The sequence below is a fragment of the Pan troglodytes genome, chromosome 8 (genome assembly GCF_028858775.2).
Source record: "Pan troglodytes isolate AG18354 chromosome 8, NHGRI_mPanTro3-v2.0_pri, whole genome shotgun sequence".
Lineage (NCBI taxonomy): Eukaryota > Metazoa > Chordata > Mammalia > Primates > Hominidae > Pan > Pan troglodytes.
In genome coordinates this window covers 115,856,718-115,875,010 of record NC_072406.2, presented here as the reverse complement: position 1 = coordinate 115,875,010, position 18,293 = coordinate 115,856,718, and the positions used below count along the sequence as shown (strand labels likewise).

At 49.0% G+C, this 18,293-nt stretch overlaps 1 protein-coding gene across 5 annotated transcripts in view; it reads left to right on the top strand.

Moving 5' to 3' along the window:
* Window positions 1-18,293, top strand: part of SH3PXD2A (SH3 and PX domains 2A) — a 266,664-nt gene that overhangs the window by 88,739 nt on the left and 159,632 nt on the right. The gene's annotated exons all lie outside the window — the stretch shown is intronic.

The following is an 18,293-nucleotide window of genomic DNA, read 5'->3' as shown; positions in this document are numbered from 1 at the left end:
GCATTGCGTGGCTCCACCCAGGGATGGGGGATACCCGGGAAGGACCAGTCCTTCCCTTAGGCCCAGAAGAGTACTAAGAAGCAGATTCTGGGCGGGGCATGCCCAGGAATCTGCATATGAACAATTCCCCCAGGGGATTTGGAAGCTCCAGACTGTGAAGTCCACTGTCCTCCAAGTGGCTTCTCTCACCATTACAAGACCGTCTCTGCTGGCTCCTGGCCTGTAGCTTCTGAGGAGTTTCTCAGGCTCCTGGACTTTGGTTTCCTTTTCACAAAAAGCACAGAGAGACCAAGTTCTGTGAATGGATGAAGAGCTGCAGGCTGAGATGTTTGTACTGACTCCCATTCTAATCACGGATAACCTTAAATTGAGCACACTCCCTGATCTGATCTCCTCCAGTCCTCACGTCACCTTATATGGAAGAGGAGGCTTACACCATTTTGGAGTGTGTTTAAGGCAATCAATTACATTATGTAATTTAGAGGAAAACTTCTCAGGTGTATCATAACCTGTTATTTTGATGATGTCTTAAGTGTGTATAGAGATTTATAGCCGTGGAGTGCTTTTTTATTTGTTATCATATGCACATCTCTATACCGAGGTGTGTACTATAATCTCCTCCAATGGGTGAAGAAATTGGGGTTTAGACAGGTTAAAGAACTGCCCGTAAAAGTGGCGGAGCTGAGGAATAAACTCGGGCCTCCTGGTCCACGTCTGGCTCTGCCCTGCACCAGATAAGCGATGCTGTCTCTTGGCTCTCCAGAACCCCTACCGTTCCCCAGAAGAGCTCCCTTCACAGTGGGCTTCCCCCCGGGCTCAGACTGGCCCTGGACCTGCACAGATCAGGACCACAGTGATCAGTCAGACCTTGGCAAGAAGCAGGGCCTGCACCTTGCTAACCCCTGGCACACTGCCAGCCCACAGCCAGTGCCTACTTGCTGACTTGAAAACAGATGTAGGGGCACCTCCCTCAGAGAGCGGCTCCTCTCTGAGAGGTGTTTCTCCTGCATTCCTCCATCCTCAAAAGCAGCGAAAGATGTGAGTCCCTATGACCGCCTGTCCTCAGAGTCCTATGCTATAGCTAGAGATAATTAGTTTAGCAACAAGGAAGAACTTCTAAATTCCACAGTTTGGGCAAGACTGGAACTAGTCAGTGAGGGTGTAGGGACTCTCGGCCCCTGGCCTCCCCGCACAGGGGCATAGCATTGCTCCTTCATTCCTGGCCCAGGAGTTCACATGGGGTGACTTGCATTCCTTGCTTGGCTTTGCACTGGGTCTTGAATGGAATGTCCAGCATCCAGGTTGGTGACAACCTTAGATGGTGCTCCAGTACAGTCTGGAAGCTCAGTGCCAGGGTTTGGTAGCCCAGCTGGGATGCTGTGGGCACAAGCGTCCTAGAGGCAACCTGAGGCCACAGCGTGTTAGGCTGGCCTTGGGGCATGAAGGTCGCCTGTTTGCTCCAGAAGAATGGGCTTCTCCCACTTCTTCCTCAGCTAGCACTCCAGAGAAAGAGCGCCCCATCACCATTCCATCAGCAGCTGTTTACCAGGGCTCAGCCTGTCAGAGCTGATGGGGCTGGGTGGCCTGGTGAATTAAAGGGAGATCTGAATTTGTTTTCCTCATCTACGGAACGCTCAGGCTAGTGGAGAGACCTGCTCCGTCATCCCAGGACCATTTAAGGCAGGATGTGACTGTACCACTGTGCAATTTGAGGGTGACTGGAGAGGGAGCTCAGAGAACAGTGACCTCATTGTGAGCTGAGGAAGTCAGCAGAGACCTCCTGAACAAGGGGGGCCTGGAGCTGGCCCCCACAGGATGGGTAGGCTTGGAGGGTGGAACACAGGGCAAAGCCTTGTGTACTGCCGCTACCTCAGCCCCTTGTCTCAGGAGTCAAACTGCCCGGGTTCACCCTGGAAACCCTGGCTCTGCTGATTACCAATACAGAGAAGTTGCATTAACTTCTCTGTGCTTCAGTTTCCTCATCTGGAAAATGGGGATAATGATAGAATGTACTTCGTGGGGCTGTTTCAAGCATAAAATAAATGAGTGTATCTCAGGTGCTTACAACTACGGCAGCTCCTAGTAGGGGCCAAATAAATGTTAGTCCTTATTATTACTAATGTTCCATACATGCCTAGCATTTTACACCACAATTTACATATATAATCTGATTTGATCCTCCCAACAAGGTGATCATCCCCATTTTACTGACTAGGAAGCTGAGGCCAAGGGAGGCTAATAGACTTGCACAAGACTACACAGCCAGGAAGCACAGCCCACACCAGAGCTGTCATTCCTGACTCCTGGGCCAGGGCTCCCTTTCACATCAGCTGCTCAGGTGCCGAGAACACAATAGCTGCCACAGCACTGAGGACCTCTCTGAACTTCAGTTTCCACTTACAGGATTGCAGTGAGGATTAAAAGAATTTACGCAAAACACTTTGCACAAAGTCTGTCTTACAGTAAATAATAAGTGGCAGCTGTTAATCAAGAAGGTCACCTGCCCCCACACCACCGTCACCTACTGGGAAAAGTCAAGCATGGAGACACCTTCCAGCTCCCGTGCAAATGTGACCTGTGCATAGCGGGTGATGTTGTCAGGAGGAGTGAGGTTGACTCGCCCCCACCCTGTGCCCTTCTTTTTCCTGGTTTGGCTTCTTTTCTTGCCTTGCTCCAGCAGGGTTCCCTCTTAGACTCCTCTTCAACTCACTCACTCTCCAGGACTTCAAAACACACATTGCTGGCCATTTGGAATCCTACCCCGGGGTTCCCAAGCCCTGTCCCTGGCCTTCCTCCTGCTCACTAGAAACTACCTTAACCCTGTTATGCTCTGCTCACTCCTTAGCTCAGACATGAAGGAAAAAGATGGAGGAAAAATAACGCAACACAATCAGAACCTGGCCAGGGCAAGTTGAGTGGGTGTGAGGATTCCCCATCCACCCCCACCGCCCTGATGCACAGGGCTTCCAGGAGGAGAGGGTGTCAGAGAAGGGCAGTGATGAACATTGCCTGTCTTAGGTCAAGTTCGTTAAATGCAGAGCCTGAGACGAGGATTCGCCTGCTAGTGGCTTTTGAGGGTATGCTCTCACGTGAACTTCCTGTGGCAGGGAAGGAAACAGGATGGGGCAGAAGAGGAAGTGAGGCAGAGATGTGTGTTCAGCTAAGTCTAGCCTCCGCCTGATCCCACGGGGAGCTCTGGAGGGTGAATGGCACCACAAAACTGTTCCATCTTAGGGGACAGCTTTTATAGCCCCCCCGACATCAGTCATCCATTGTCTGTGGGCTGCCTCTTCTTCCAAAGGGTGTGGAGCATGGGCATGATGGTTCTGATGGCCGGGGGCATGCATCTGAAGAAGGGGGCAGCTGGAAGCCCCTAGCAGTAGCCCACACTCACAGCACTGAGGGGAGGAGCCGCAGCTGGTACAGGGGCTCAGGACAGCATCTGCTATACACACTAACACCAGCTCAAGGCTCTGCTTCTGCTTCCCTGCCTCTAGGGAGGGTGTCTGAAGGGACCCTGCTGATTCCCCCAGGCTCACCCCCAGCAGCAGTGACTCAGCAGAACTCCAGAGAACTTAACAGTCTTTCAACCCCAGGGAGGGTTAGCAGCCAGCCTTGAGAATAGCCTTGCCAGCCCTTTGCCTCACCTGAAATTTCAGAGCAAGGAAATCCCAAGGGGTGGAAGCAGAGAGCACCTATTATTTCCAGAAGGGTCTCAATTTTAGCTCCAGAGATGCTGGGATGTGCTGAGCATTTCTGCTGCCCAATTGTGGAGTCTGCGGGATGTGCTTGGAGTGTTAGGCCAGCTGATTTGCTTTGGCCCATGTGGCTGCAGGCTGATGGCTGAGGGCTCATAGAAATTTTACTGGCTGGTGGAGCTGACAGAGAAATTAGAGACGAAGGGAAACCATGGCTTGGTTACATGCTTGCCCATCTGCCAGTCAAATCCTGGCAGAAAATCTCACACATGGGCCGTAAGTCTTGGGACCTAGGACACAGGCTTGTGATATGTCTGGGTGGTGTAATGGTCAGTTCAGGGTCAGCCTGTAGATTTGAAAAGTGGTGAGTGCCTGGGGCTCCTGTGGTCAAAGGCAGAAGCTCCATCCCTGGAGAAGCTGACCCAGACAGGGCCCATTGGCTCTTGGGGGACAGAGGGAGTGTTGTGCAGTGGTGCTGAGGTTGGGGGTAAGGATTGGGGGTCTGTGAGTAGGGCCAACAAGGTGGTAGAGTGGGGAGCCAGTACACTGCTGACCCAGGGGGCTGACATTGGCATATCCATCAAATCCTATAGAAAATTTTGTAGGGGAACTGCCCGTAAGAGAGCCCCCGAATTGTTTTCATCAGGGCTAGAACCTGCTTTCTGGACCCTGGAAGTGAAAATCCACTGTGTCTGGGACCACCAGCCTTTATGAAGTCTGCAGAGCCTTGGAAGGGCAATGAGAAGCTGTGGACCCACGTGGGACTGGCAGTTCTCCAGCAAGGCATCCTGGGAAAGAAAACCCAGACGTTTCATGGTCAGGAAGGGGCAGAGAGTTACTCCAGAGCCCAGACACCCTGAAGAGTGGTGGTGGGGGCAAGGGGTAGAGGGAAGGAAAGGGAGCCCCCCCAGGCCTATGCCTCCAAACCCTGTATTATGTGAGACTGAGGGAGACACACCCATCTCTTTTGCTGGCCTTTGCAGCCTTCCTTTGAGACAAGGCCCTTATCCGCCTCTGTCATGTTTCTATCATGAGGCTGGATGGGGGGTGCTTTGTGAAGACATGTTGGGCGCAGTGGCTCACACCCGCAATGCCAGCACTTTGGGAGGCTGAGATGGGTGGATCACTTGAGGCCAGGAGTTCCAGACCAGCCCGGACAATGTGGTGAAACCCCCATCTCTGCTAAAAATACAACCAAAAAGTTAGCCAGGCATAGTGGCACATGCCTGTAGTCCCAGCTCCTTGGGAGACTGAGGTGGGAGAATCACTTGAACCTGGGAGGCAGAGGTCACAGTGAGCAAGATTGTGCCACTGCACTCCAGCCTGGGTGACAGAGCGAGACTCTGTATCCAAAAAAAAAAAAAAAAGACGTGTTGATTGCTCCTAGTGTGTGCCTAGCCTTATCCTAGCCACTCTGCATACCTTCCCTCCAGTCTCACTGCAGGTGGCTTTATCCCCATTTTAGAGAGAAGTCAAATCACTGTCCACCATCACTTAGCCATACAGCGGCAGAGCCGTGATTCTTCCTATGGGGCCGTATGTCTTTCCTTGGGCAAGAAGGAATTGCCACAACAGCCTCAGCTAGACTCTGTCTTTGTCCCTCCCTTCTTGCCTGCACACCTCCCAGGTTAGGGATCTGAGAAGTTCTGCCTGAGACAGACCACTGGGAGGTCCAGCCCCTCCCTCGGGCTGTCATTGCTATCTCATGTTTCAGGAGTGCCCTGTGTGGGCGGCAGGTGGCTGGAACCTCACGGGGACTCAGGTGACCTGTAAGGGTTCTCTCACTCCATTGAGTGGCCGAGGTAATTACTCACCAGCACAGAGTAATTGATATTTTTCTTGCAATTAAACCACTTAACTTATTATTTTAATGATTACAAATAAGATAGTCCCAAGGCTTTCAGAGTGCTATCTTCCTTTAATTATGATCTAACAAGTTTGGCTATTTGGTTTCCTAACAGCATTTTTTTAAACTTTTTATTTTGAAATAATTAGAGACTCACAAGAGGTTGCAAAAATACTACGCACTCTACATTCCCCCCTCCAATTCCACCACTGTACTGCAGGGTAGCTGGCATTATTCCCATTTTAAGGAGAGGTCAAATCACTTTCCACCATCACATCACTTCCCCTCAATGGTAACATCTTATGTAACCGCAGTATGTTATCAAAACCAGGAAATTAATATTGGCACAACTCAACTAACTAGACCACAGACCTGAGTAATTGATTTTTATTTTATGGAGGTGGAGAGTGCTGTTAAACAAGCATGTCAGCTGGTCTTTAGGAAGGAGGCAGTGGTTTGATAATAGTCCCTGAGAAACTGCACTCCCAGGCCCAACCTCTCAGCATTCCCATCCTCAACAAAAAGGCATATTCCAGAAACCTGTGCAAATTCAGCTCTTTGGAACAAATCACATGATCTTTTAGGTGTCCAAAGTATTATTCTATTCAAAAGAGGCATATAATAAATCCTGTTGCAAAGCAAGGAACTTTTAAAAAATATATTCTTTTAAGTATTCTTGGCTGGGCACAGTGGCTCATACCTGTATTCCCAGCAACTCAGTAGGCTGAAATGGGAAGATCACTTGAGGATAAGAGTTTGAGACCAGCCTGGGCAACATAGCAAGACCCTATCTCTAAAACAAACAAACAAAAAACATATTTTTACTCCAGCTCTCTTTTGATTAAAAAAAAAAGTGTTCATCTTTCCCTCGTTACATATACATATTTATTTTATATACATATATTGTATTGTATATTTTATATTTTATATACATGTATATATTTTAAATACATATATATATCTTTTTGAGACAGGGTCTCGCTCTGTTGCCCAGGCTGGAGTACAATAGTACAGTCACAGCTCACTGCAGCCTCCACTTCAGAGGCTCAATCTGTCCTCCTGCCTCAGCCTCCCAAGTAGCTGAGACTACAGTTGCGTGCCACCATGCCTGGCTAATTTTTGTATTTTTTTGTAGAGATGGGGTTTTATCATGTTGCTTAGGCTGGTCTCAAACTCCTGGACTCAAGTGATCCACCTGCCTTGGCTTCCCAAAGTGTTGGGATTACAGGTGTGAGCCACTGCACCTGACCTGGTTTACATATATTTTTATACTTTGGGACTTCTCCTGTTCCTCCAAGTTCCGTAGGTGTGACAAGACGGGCTCAGATGAATGCCTGCATATGCAGTGAGTTACTTTATAGGAGGGGAGCCTGCATCTTTTCATAATGGATGGTAAGCAAACCTGCCCTTTTGCTCCCAAGATGGACACTATCCTTAGTCCAAGACTATTTGCAAACCTGCCGTATGCCCCAGAGCAAGGCACTACCTCTGTCTTCTAAGGCTGTTTGCTATGCAAGCACCTTTGAAAAGATCATCCAAAACAAAAAGCAGTTAGTGCCTTGTTTACAAGACATGTACAACAGCAGGAGGCCCAGGGAGAATTGGCTCAGAAGTGTGCCTTAGCGCTTTCTGAGGTCTCTTGCTTTTTGGAGGGGTGGACAGAAATCAATTTCCTTAGGACATTGGGCCAAGCGTGGTGGGGTCACCAGCCTCTCAGGGCAGCCTACTGTTTACTTGGAATTTTCTGCCTTGTTTTAGAAGATGATTGTGGAAAATCCATCTCCTGTTGCCCATCCTGGGATTGGAGTAGATTTCCTGTGTATCCCGAGTTTGCTGGCCTGAGGAGACTCCCTGAGAGGAAATGGCCATTACGACATGAAGTAGAGTGTGTAGCTGCTGATGTAAAAAGCAAACAACTGCGGCCAGGGATCGAGGGACTTCAGAAGCCAGGCAGTGGGGCAAAAAGAGCTGCACTCCCTCTGCAAAGGCTGTGCGAGGTCCCCTCCCACTAGCAAGCCATCTGTGTCTCTGTGCTGGCTGGCACTGGGCCTCTGGGCTTCCAGAAAGCCCTTCATCCTAATAGCTGAGTTAGTCCCATGCATCGCTATCCATATCCTCAGGTTGATGAGTCCTGGAGAAGTGAGATTGCTTAGGGAGAAAAGTGAATCTATAACCATAATCAAGGTAGGCGTTGCCAGCCTGCAGACAGCCTTGTGACCTTATGAGCTTAGAGGTATATTTTTAGTCAGCAGGCATGCTTGCTTCTTTTGTACTGACTCGCCAGTTTACGTAACAGCCCTGTAATGAAGAGGCAGTTTGGAGCCACAGTGCAGAGGGTGCTGGGTGAATTGCAAGCCTGTTCTCCGGGGCCTTCCTCTCCCAGCCCCCAGAGCCCTGTGCAGAAGATCCGGTATTTGTTCCAGCATAGAAGGAAGCAGGGGGAAGGGATGTCTTTAACTAGAGCTGGTCCGTGGCCCCCTCCCTGGGCTATAGGTGTCTGTGTGTGTCTCCACCAGGCACCAGCTGAGAAAGCCCTTCCTGAAGGGCCCTGGATGCTATGAGGGAGGTCGTGGCTCAGAGATTTCACCAGACTGCAACCCCCAAGGGAGAGAGGTTGAGAAGTTTCTGGGTCCCACAGGTGACCTGGGATGTCAGGAAAAGCCAAACTATGTGATGGAGAAGGAAAAATAGGGTCTGTTGGTAATTCTGGGGTTTAAAAAGGTCAACAAGATTATAGGCCTGAGAGGCACCGTGTGCCATCTTAAACGCAGCTTTCCTCCAACCTCCACTGGAGGTATTTTGTCTTCTCTTGCTGTAATTACTGCTTCCCATCCCCAAAAATCAGTCTCCTACTCTGTAATCTGGACGGGCAGTTTTCAGGGCCTGCTGTCAGCAGCTGACTCTGAACACAGCGTGGAATAGCTACATTCATTCCTTTCTATCACAGATATTTATTGAACACATACTGTGTGCCAGCTGTGGTCACTGGTGATATGACTGAGAACAAAGTAGGCCTGGTTGTGGTTCTCAGGAAGTTTACCTTCCAGTGTGGGAGTCAGAAAGAAGACAAATAGATGAGCAGTTTCCAAGAGTGATGAGTGCCAGAAGGAAAAATAACCGGGTCATGTGGCAGGTGCTACAGCTCAAGACATCTGCAATTAGATGGTCACAAAGGGCTTCTTTGCAGAGGTGACATCTCCACTGAGTAGGTTTGGATCATCAGGGCCCAGGGGTGCCAGGCTTGGGGGGACAGCAAGAACAGTAACCTTAGTCGGACCACCGGTATATGTTTGAAGAACAGTAAGAAGTGTGTGGAACAGTGAGGAGTGCTGAGTCACCCAGAGACAGCTGGGCAGACAGGACTTGTGGAGCCAAGACACTCCAGAGCGGCTCCACCTGTGTGTTTGTGAGCTGTGCCATCTGGCCCAGTCACACGGACTCCAGGCTCTGTAGCATCATCTGTCAAATGGGTTGATCATGGTTTGGTGACATCGCAAGCAGTTAATGCATGGAAAGCGCTGTGTGGCGTGCAACGGGAGAGGACTGGTGCTGCAAGCCTGTCTGTGCTCGTGGTGGCTTTGCCGCAGGACACAGATGTGGGATTTCCTTTGCCCTCCCCACTCTGTGCTGAGTCAGCTCTTCCCACCGCAGCCCAGGCCGCAGCCCAGGCACAGCCTCACTTCCTGCAGTTCTTTCCCGGCCTGTGGTAACTTGCGAAGCAGCAAGGAGCTTGTTTCTAAAGAGCAGATGACCCAGATGGCTGATCTGGGATGAAAGGTGGGGATCCGGCCTCTGATCACATGGCAGTGTCACTGTCACTACCTTCCAGACTCTGAGCTGCAGACCCTCCAGGTCTTGCGGGGAGTAACAAGCTTTGCAGGGGTCAGCCATACAAGGGGCTTTTTTACTTTTGAAATGTAGATCAGTCTCCCAAGCCCTTCCCCCGTGACATCCCCACATTCCAAGACCAGGAAAAGAGCCAGGCCACCTTGTTACAACTTGGTATGTGCCTTCCCAATCATTCTAGAAGGGAATCAGCTCCTGAACACCTACCCCCAACCCTCCGTCCTGGATGGATTGTATCCTAGGTATCTTCCCCAGGAACTTTCTGATCTGGGCCGAAAAGCCTGTCTCTTTTCATGGTCTCAGTCAGTCTGTGTCATCTAAGACGCAGAAAATGCACCCGGGCCTGGGTCTCCAGAGTCCTGGATTCTAGTGCACCCCATGCTAATCACCATGGCACAAAATTGAAGAAGTTAAGTTTGAGCAATCAGGGATCACCTTGCTTGTTGGCAAAGTCACCAGAAAGTGACAGGCATGATTTCAGGGCTCGGTGACACTCCTGTCCTTTACCCTCCAATCCCTCCCCCTGGAAATACATCCTTTCCTTACCTGATGCCTAAATGTCCTTTTACAAGGTTGGATCCTTTCCCTCCATGCTGAGAGAGTACAGTTATACCCTGGTGTCCCCAGGGTTGGTTCTTCCAGCCAACTCATACTCCAGCATAGATGGCAGACTGGATGGTTACTGAGACCAGGGTTGATAGAGGTGAGAGGGCAAGTGGGCAGCTGAGGCTAGAGACAGAAGAAGGTGCTAGGCCTCAAAGGCCTGTGTGGAGTCTGGAGAAGGGGCTGGTGGGAGCTTGCATGGAGCAGAGGAGACCAGCTGGGGTCCTGGAGAGGCAGGTGAGAGGGCAAAGGTGACTTGGCCTAGGCTGGGCCCTGGGTGGAGGGAAGTAGACTGAGGTCTGTCCTAGAAGGACAGCCAAGAGGCCATGCTGATGGATTGGAGGTGGTGGGGTGGGGTCGAGGATGACTGCCCATAGCTCTGTCTGGGCAGCCCTGGCCAAGATGACAGAAGGAGTGTTTCACTTCACCACCACTCCCCACTCCTGCCTGTGGGCTGCATCCGTGGGGGTGAAGGGAAAGGACTTCCTCCCTCCTCCCTGAGGTGGCCGAAGCCTTTGGAGCATATGAAAGGTGCTTTGTGGTGGGCAGCCTCCCTCCCCAGGAGCCTCTGGGCACTGGGCACTCTGGTTTCTGGGTCCAGGTTTCACTGAGGGGTCGGGAGTGGCAGCAGGGGGTGGTGGTGGTGGAGGGGAACACTGAGGCGCATTGAGAAGGAGCTCCGGCCCCCAACAACTTCTTAGGAGGTGAGGGGCACTGGAAGAGATAAATTCCCACAGTGTCCCTGGCCTAATCCCCCACACTGCCCTCCTGGGTCACTCCAACTGGACCCAGGCCCAAGGACAAAGCCCCAAGCCAGAGCTCTTCTCTGGCAGGGACTGAGCTGGCTCTAGGCATCACCTGTGTGAACTGATGTATCATTCATCCAGGGCTGCCTGGCACCCAGCAGATCCATCATTCTGGGCGCTGAAAATACCTCCTCCCCCTTCACCTCCACAGTTCCCAGGACTGATGTCCACTGAGGAGGCCCCAGGATGCCAGGCCGCCCAGCCTTCAGACCACAGTTGGCCCCAGGGGACTGGCATGGCCTGAAGATGGAGCCCGTTCATCTGAATGTACCTTCAAAAGGGAAGGGAGGAGGCAAATGTGGAGGGTGGGGGTTGGCTGGCAGCCTCGCCTTTCTCTACCTGTCAGGGACAGGGTGGCCTGGCGACACCCCTGCAGGCTTCAGCTGTCAAGATCGAAGCTCGTATGAAGGAAAGGGGCTAGGTTTATGTTTCTCCCCAGGCCCAAACAGGAGAAGCCAGATTTCGCCTTAGTGAGGACACATTTGGGTGGATCTCAGAGAGAACTTCCAGGGACAGGAAGAACTTCTCAGGGAGTAGGGGGTGGTTCTGAGCAATGACTTTGGGCTCCTGCAGATCTGGTTCATTCCCAGGCTTTCTACTTAGTGCTACTTGCCTGAACCAAAACTCTGCTGTTTTCCGTGGCTGAGATGGGTAGCTATTGTACTTCCACACTGGAGGACTTAACAGCCAGACAAACCTGGGGTTCAAATCCCAACTCAGCAGGCTCAGCATGCTGTCTCACATCTGTAGTCCCAGCTACTCGGGGGCAGAGGCAGGAGGATTGCTCGAGCTCAAGAGTTCGAGACCAGTCTGGGCAACATAGTGAGACTCTGTTTCAAAAAATAAAAATTAAAAGAAATCCCAACTCAGCCTCTTCATAGTTGTGTGACTCTGGGCCAGTTTTAATCAGTTTAATTCTGAAGCTCCATCATAATCCCCATCTCTGAAATCCCTTCCAGGGTTATTGAGAGCATCAAATGAAATGTCATCTGAAAAGCACAAAGTAAGCCCTCAGCACACGATTGTGATTTGGTAATTTTTAGTATCAGGTCCCTAACAAAATTGTGAGCTGTCTCTGGGATGGTTCGAATGCAGCCTCCTAGAATCCCTTCCAAGAGTGAGGTCTCTTCTCAGGAGTGCGGTCCCACAGCCTTGTGTGTTTTAAGGATTGCTGTTCAAAATGTGGTCCTCAGATCAGCAGTGTGGCCATCATCTGGGAGCTTGTTGGAAATGCAGACACTTGGCCTCCCCCAAGATCTGTAAGTCACCGTCTGCATTTTAACATCCACAGGTGATTTGTATGCACCATAAAGTTGGAGAAGCAATGTTTTAAGGTCCATCAGAGCCCTTCTACAGGAGGTCTACTGTGTCTTTAGGGCTCTCTTGGTGCTTGGTTACGTTCAGTTCATTCACATAATACAAACAACTAAGCCTGCAATTAATCCATTTCTGACTCAAAGTAGAGGTGCATGGGGAGACAAGGATTTACAGGGGTAACTTGGTGAAGGCTGGTTTCTTGGCCTCACATCCTTACATACACCTGAGCTGCCTGCCTGTTTCTGGTATTCTGTGGGAGGGAGTCGTGAGTAACAGCCCTCTCTCCTCATCACTAGCCCAACCAGGAGGATGCTCAGGTCCCAACCACACGCCCTCATCAGATATAGATCAGAACACTCTCTCTCCTCTCCCTTCCAAGATGGGGTGAAGTTTTGGGCCAAGGAGATTGCTAAGGTTTTTATTTTAGAAGTTCCCTGATTGGAGATGGGCAAGACTGGCTCATGAACTCTCTGTGGTTTTGAAAATAGGGTGGCATGAGAACATCTAAAGCCTATGTCTGGAGTTACGTCGTACTGTTAGGATGGAAAACAGGCTCTTGTAAGATGTCTCTGGAAAAAGTTACGTGAACAAAATAAAGTGAAGCCAAGCATGGTGGCACACTCCTGTACCAGCTACTCGGGAGGCTGAGGTGTGAGGATCACTTGAGCCCAGGTTACGGTGAGCTATGATCATGCCACTGTACTCCATCCTGGGTGACAGAGTGCAACCCTGTCTCTAAACAAAATTGGTTTTAATTTCAAAAAAGAAAAAAAAGTGAAATTTGAAAGGAGCATATTTTGCTCTTCTATATAAAATAACCATTGCAGACCTAAGCTTTAAAGTAAAGGAGCCAGGGAGGAGAGTTGAGATGAGTGAGTGACTGGTAATTTGGTGGCCAGGTAATTCTTCTCTGATTGGCACAGTTTTTACTCCTGGCCTCTTGTTTCTGATCTGAAAGATGAATTAACCAGTTTAATAGTTGGTAGTTGGTGAAGATGGCTTAAGTGAGACCTATGTGGTCTTGGTTACCAGAAAAACTTGCTGGTGAAAGACAGAGGGTGGAGCAGCTGTTCACGATGTGAGCCCAGTGGTCCAGAGATAACAATTCGTTGAATTGGCTGTAGGGAAAAAGTTGCAAACAGCTTTCTAAGGAACTTTGTGTGAGGCCTGGAACTTCAACAAATTAAACTATCATAAATGAGAGAGAATGTCTGCTTAAGGATTATAGCTACTACTTATTAAGCATATACTTCTGCCAGATACTGTGCAAAGGATTCATGTGCTTATGTTGTCTCATTTAATGACAAGTCTACTTGACACATGAAGACTCACAGGCTAGAAGGGGTGCATGACTTACCCAAGGCCACTCAACTAGTAAGAGGCAGAGCTGGGATTCAAACCCAGTTCCCCCCACTTCCAAGCCCAAGCTCTTGATAACTATTCTTTTTTTTTTTTTTTTTTTTTTTTTGAGATGGGGTCTTGCTCTGTTGTCCAGGCTGGAGTGCAGTGGGACAATCTCGACTCACTGCAACCTCTGCCTCCTGGGTTCAAGCAATTCTCCTGCCTCAGCCTCCCAAGTAGCTGGGATTACAGGCGCCCACCACTATGCCCGGCTAATTTTTTTTTTTTTTTTGGTAGAGGCAGGGTTTCACCATGTTGGCCAGGTTGGTCTCAAACTCTTGACCTCAAGTGATCTGCCCACCTTGGCCTCCCAGAATGCTGGGATTACAGGCGTGAGTCACTGCACCCAGCCTTTGACCACTATTCTTTATGTCCTTGCCACAAAGTGGGATTGACCAAAGATGTACTGTCTGGAGATTAACAGTTAAGATTTGGTATAAAATGGCAGGTATGTTGCCTGCACCAGGGTGTTTGCATTATCTTTAAACCTTGTTTCAAGTATTATCTCATTTAAATATATATATATACATATTAGAGGTTGATCAATGTTGTCCTTTTAATAAAGTATCACATTCTTATGGTAAAAGTTTTAGCTAGATTACATTATTTTCTCAGTCACCTTTCACTTATCTATCAACTGCTACCAGCCACCTAGTGGCAGATGCTGGAATTGCAGGCATAGTGTCCAGAAGGAAATAATTGAATTCTGGAAAGCTGGCTTTGGAAACCCAAACCTATGAAGTAACTATGTAATGATAATCATCACAGATATTATTTCCTAAACCACGATTCAACAGAGTACTGAAAACAAGGAATAAAGATGTCCCACTTTACTGTTATGTTTCTATGTGACACTAAAACTGAGAAGTTTTCCTTTGAGGCACCAAATAGAACCTTAGGAAAAGTCACAGGGTTTTACTTATTCATTCCTAAAACTTGGTGAGGGAGGAACTCTGGACCTGGGGTCTGCTTTGCTGTCCGGTTTCTTTTGCTGTGCATGACAGCAGTTTCTCCAACATTAGGGTGGTGTTCTTCTGTGCATTGTAATAGATTTGTATTTATTAGTTCAGAATCCCCCATAAGGATAAGTCACAGCCCTTCTCTGAGCCTGAGTTCCCTCATCTGTGAAATAAAAGTATTGGACTTGATGCTGTCTAGGTTTTATCATAGTTCCAGCATTTAGTGATCTAATAGCTATTAAGACCAAAGGAATAAATGCCTAATAATGGAATATCATGCAAAGGGGAAAACATTTTAGGAGAACAGGAGTCCTCTAGGCCTGCCTCAAATCCCACTGTACTGGCAGAACGTGGCTGCCTCTGTATAAGGCAAGCCTTGTGCTCTTCCCACTCCTCTGTTCCACTCCTCCATTTCCTTTGGAAGGCAGAGAAAGCCCCCTTGTCCTGAATGTTTCCCTGCAAAGGGCTCCTGCTGAAAGACTGCATACACAGCCAAGACTTTGACCTTCACCTTTGCCCCTCACTGACTTGGTGAAAAAGAGTTCTTATCCTCCCCTCTCTAGGTTTGGGAGGCGGGGAATCAGCTAGGGTTAGTAGGAATTCAATGAAAATATAAATAGAAACATGATCTATAAATAACAGTGCCCCAAAATATCAGGAGGCATGAATACCGGCTGGGCAGCAGACAGTCACAGATCACGAGGGCCTGGACAGGGAGTGCGGGTTATTCGGTTGCTTTGGTGTCTCTTGGGATGCTTCCAACTTGCCAGTGGGCTTGGAGAAACCCTCTCTCTTTCTGGACTCTAGAAACGCCCTCTTTGTTGCCTCTCTTGCACCCATCTCTAGCTAAACCTTCCTTAACACTGCCTGGAATTAGATCTGGTATTTAATCCCAGCAGTGTGTGACTTGGGGAAATTCAGAAGATATCTCTGAGCTTTAGTTTTTTCATCTGTGCCCATGAGGATTTTTAAAGCTGGAGATTTTGAAGAGCAAGAACCGTATCTCATTTTATCTTGATTAACAGGGTAGAACCTAGGGCCAGATTGCCTGGATTCAGATCCCCATAGTGCTCCTTACTAGTTGTTTGGCCTTGAAAAGTTACTTAACCTCTCTGTGCTTTAATTTCCTTGTTAAATGGGAAGAATAATGGTATCTATATTGTTGGGCTGTTGTGAAGAATAAGTTAGTTAATATTTGTAAAGTGCTTAAAATAGTGTCTGGCACATAGTAGACATATATAAATATTTATTAAGCAAGGAAACAAATCTATATATCCCCCGTGCCTACAGCGTTACCTGGTATGTGGTAGCTGCTCAATACATGTGTAGCATGAATGACTGAATGACCTATCTATCTTGTAGTCTACAAAAGTCATTCAATAAGATCATGCAAGAATTCTTTCTAAGCCACAAAGTTCTATACAAATGAAAGTGGGAATATTAATCTTACCTACTAGGGTGACAGTTTGACAATGGTTAAAGGTACACTCCCTTATTATCCTCATTCATCTTCTCTGCCTTGCATACTCTGCATTCTATTGGTCTGGGGGAAATGCCTGGAGCTGAGACAGCTCAGTGGTAGAAAAAGTCCGTTTCCCGCTGCGGTGTTCTGCGGCAGTGCCAGCCTCTCTGCGTGGCCTAGCACTGCCTTACCCCTTCTTAGCATTAGGCCCTCATTGTGGGTAGTGCTGACAAAATTGTTCACAGGCAAAGCAAAGCAAAGCAAGCTCTTAAGCAGACAAACAATTGGCTCTGTCGCATTTTGCTATATACAGATTTTAAATATAAATAAAAGAAACAAAAAAAAGCCCGTGCCCCTCAGCAAAGCAACCTGAATGGACAAGGCAGAAAGAGCATTGACCCCGGAGTCAGGTGCTGGGTTCTAGGCTCAGGCCTGCCTCAGCTTGTGTGCAGGATGGGGACCATCCCATCAGCTCTCTGAGCCTCCCCAGGTCTGGAAGGTATTAGATTCTCTCAGTAATTCTCAGCCTCAGAGGTACATGAGAATCGCTCAGGGGGCTCATGAAAAAGGCAGACTCTCGCCCTGTCCATCCCCTTCCACTTCAATTCAGGGTGTCTGGGCAAATTTTAGGAACTTCATTCGTTACCAGTGTTCCAAATATCTCTGATTCAGGTAACACAGGGACCCTGTCCTTCCAAAAGGAGTGCTAGGCCTTGTAGTAGTTACCTGGGTAACAAATCATCCCCCAAAATTAGCAGCTTAAAAAGACAATAAAAGGCCAGGCACGGTGGCTCATACCTGTAATCCCAGCACTTTTGTAGGCCAGGATGGGAGGATCACTTGAGCCTGGGAGTTCGAGACCAGCCTGGGCAACATAGAGACCCCCATCTCTACAAGAAATTTTTTAAAATTAGCTGGGCATGGCATCATGCACCTGTGGTCCCAGCTACTTGGGAGGCTGAGGTGGGAGGATCACTTAGGCTCGGAGGTCAAGGCTACAGTGAGCCAAAATTGTGCTACTGCACTCCAGCCTGGGCGACATAGCAAGACTCTGTCTCCAAACAACAATAAAAATGTATTATCTCAGCATAGTCTCTATGGGCCAGGAATTCAGGAACTGCTTAACTGGATGGTTCTGAGTCAGAATCTCTCATGAGGTTATAGTCGAGATTCAGCTGAAGGCTTGACTGCAGTTAGGGGACCCACCTGCAAGACGGCTTGCTCATCTCGCTGGCAGACTGGCGCTGGCTGCTGGCCGAGGCCTCAGCTCCTTGCCACATGGATCTCCACAGTGCTGCTTCAGCATCCTTACAACATGGAAGCTGGCTTCCCTCAGCCTGAGTATCTGAGAACGAGATGAGGAAGGCAGTTACAATGTTTTTATAATCTAGCCTTTTAAGTCATACGATTATTCCCACAATATCCAATTGCTTCCACAGGTCAGCCCTGGTTAGTATGGGAGGGGGCCATGAGGCAAGAGTCACTGGGGCCATCCTGGAGGCTGACTTCCACAGGCTCCTTTGAGTCCTCAGTTCTATGAAACACTGTTAGTGGATGGCAGCTCTTGTTGTTGGGTTAGGATTTGTAGAAATTGGAGGCAGGAAAGACAGCTGAGTTGGAGACCCTAGCAGATGTAGCCTGGAAGCACAGAAGCACAGAAGCTTATAGGCTACGTTTGCTAGGCTGTCTGTAAGCCAGAACCAGGCTGCCAGGTCGGGTGCCCTTTGAGTTCAGCCTGGTCACTGAGTTGCTAAGAGAAGGTGGGCAAAGCGTGACCCTCTCAGAGCTTAGCTTTGACTTCAGAAGGTGAGGAGACTGGACAAGATGGCCTCTGGGGTCACCTGGTCTTCACCCCTGTGTTCCACATGGGCTGTGGTGTGAGTTTACGTTGTATGTGCCCAGCCAGTGACCAGGCCCAGGCTGCTCCCCGAGCTCCTGAGATGTGAGGAAGGCTGGGTGCAGTGGCTCACACCTGTAATCCCAGCACTTTGGGAGGCCAAGGCGGGTGGATCACCTGAGGTCAGGAGTTCGAAACCAGCCAGGCTAACATAGTGAAACCCCATCTCTACTAAAAATACAAAAATTAGCCAGGTGTGGTGGCACATGCCTGTTATACCAGCTACTTGGGAGGTAACAGAGCGAGACTCTGTCTCAAAAAAAAAAAAAAGAAAGAAAGAAAGAAACACTTCAGGAAGAAGGGCTTCGGGCAGGGTCTGAAGGTTCTGGTGTCCTCTCAGCGTGAACATTATGGTCCTTGGCCTTGGAGGTCCAGGAACTCAGGCATTTCTGAATATGCAACTGTAGTGGCTTCAGTGTGCTCTGTGTGGCCATTCAGTCTCTTTGGCACCTTTCATA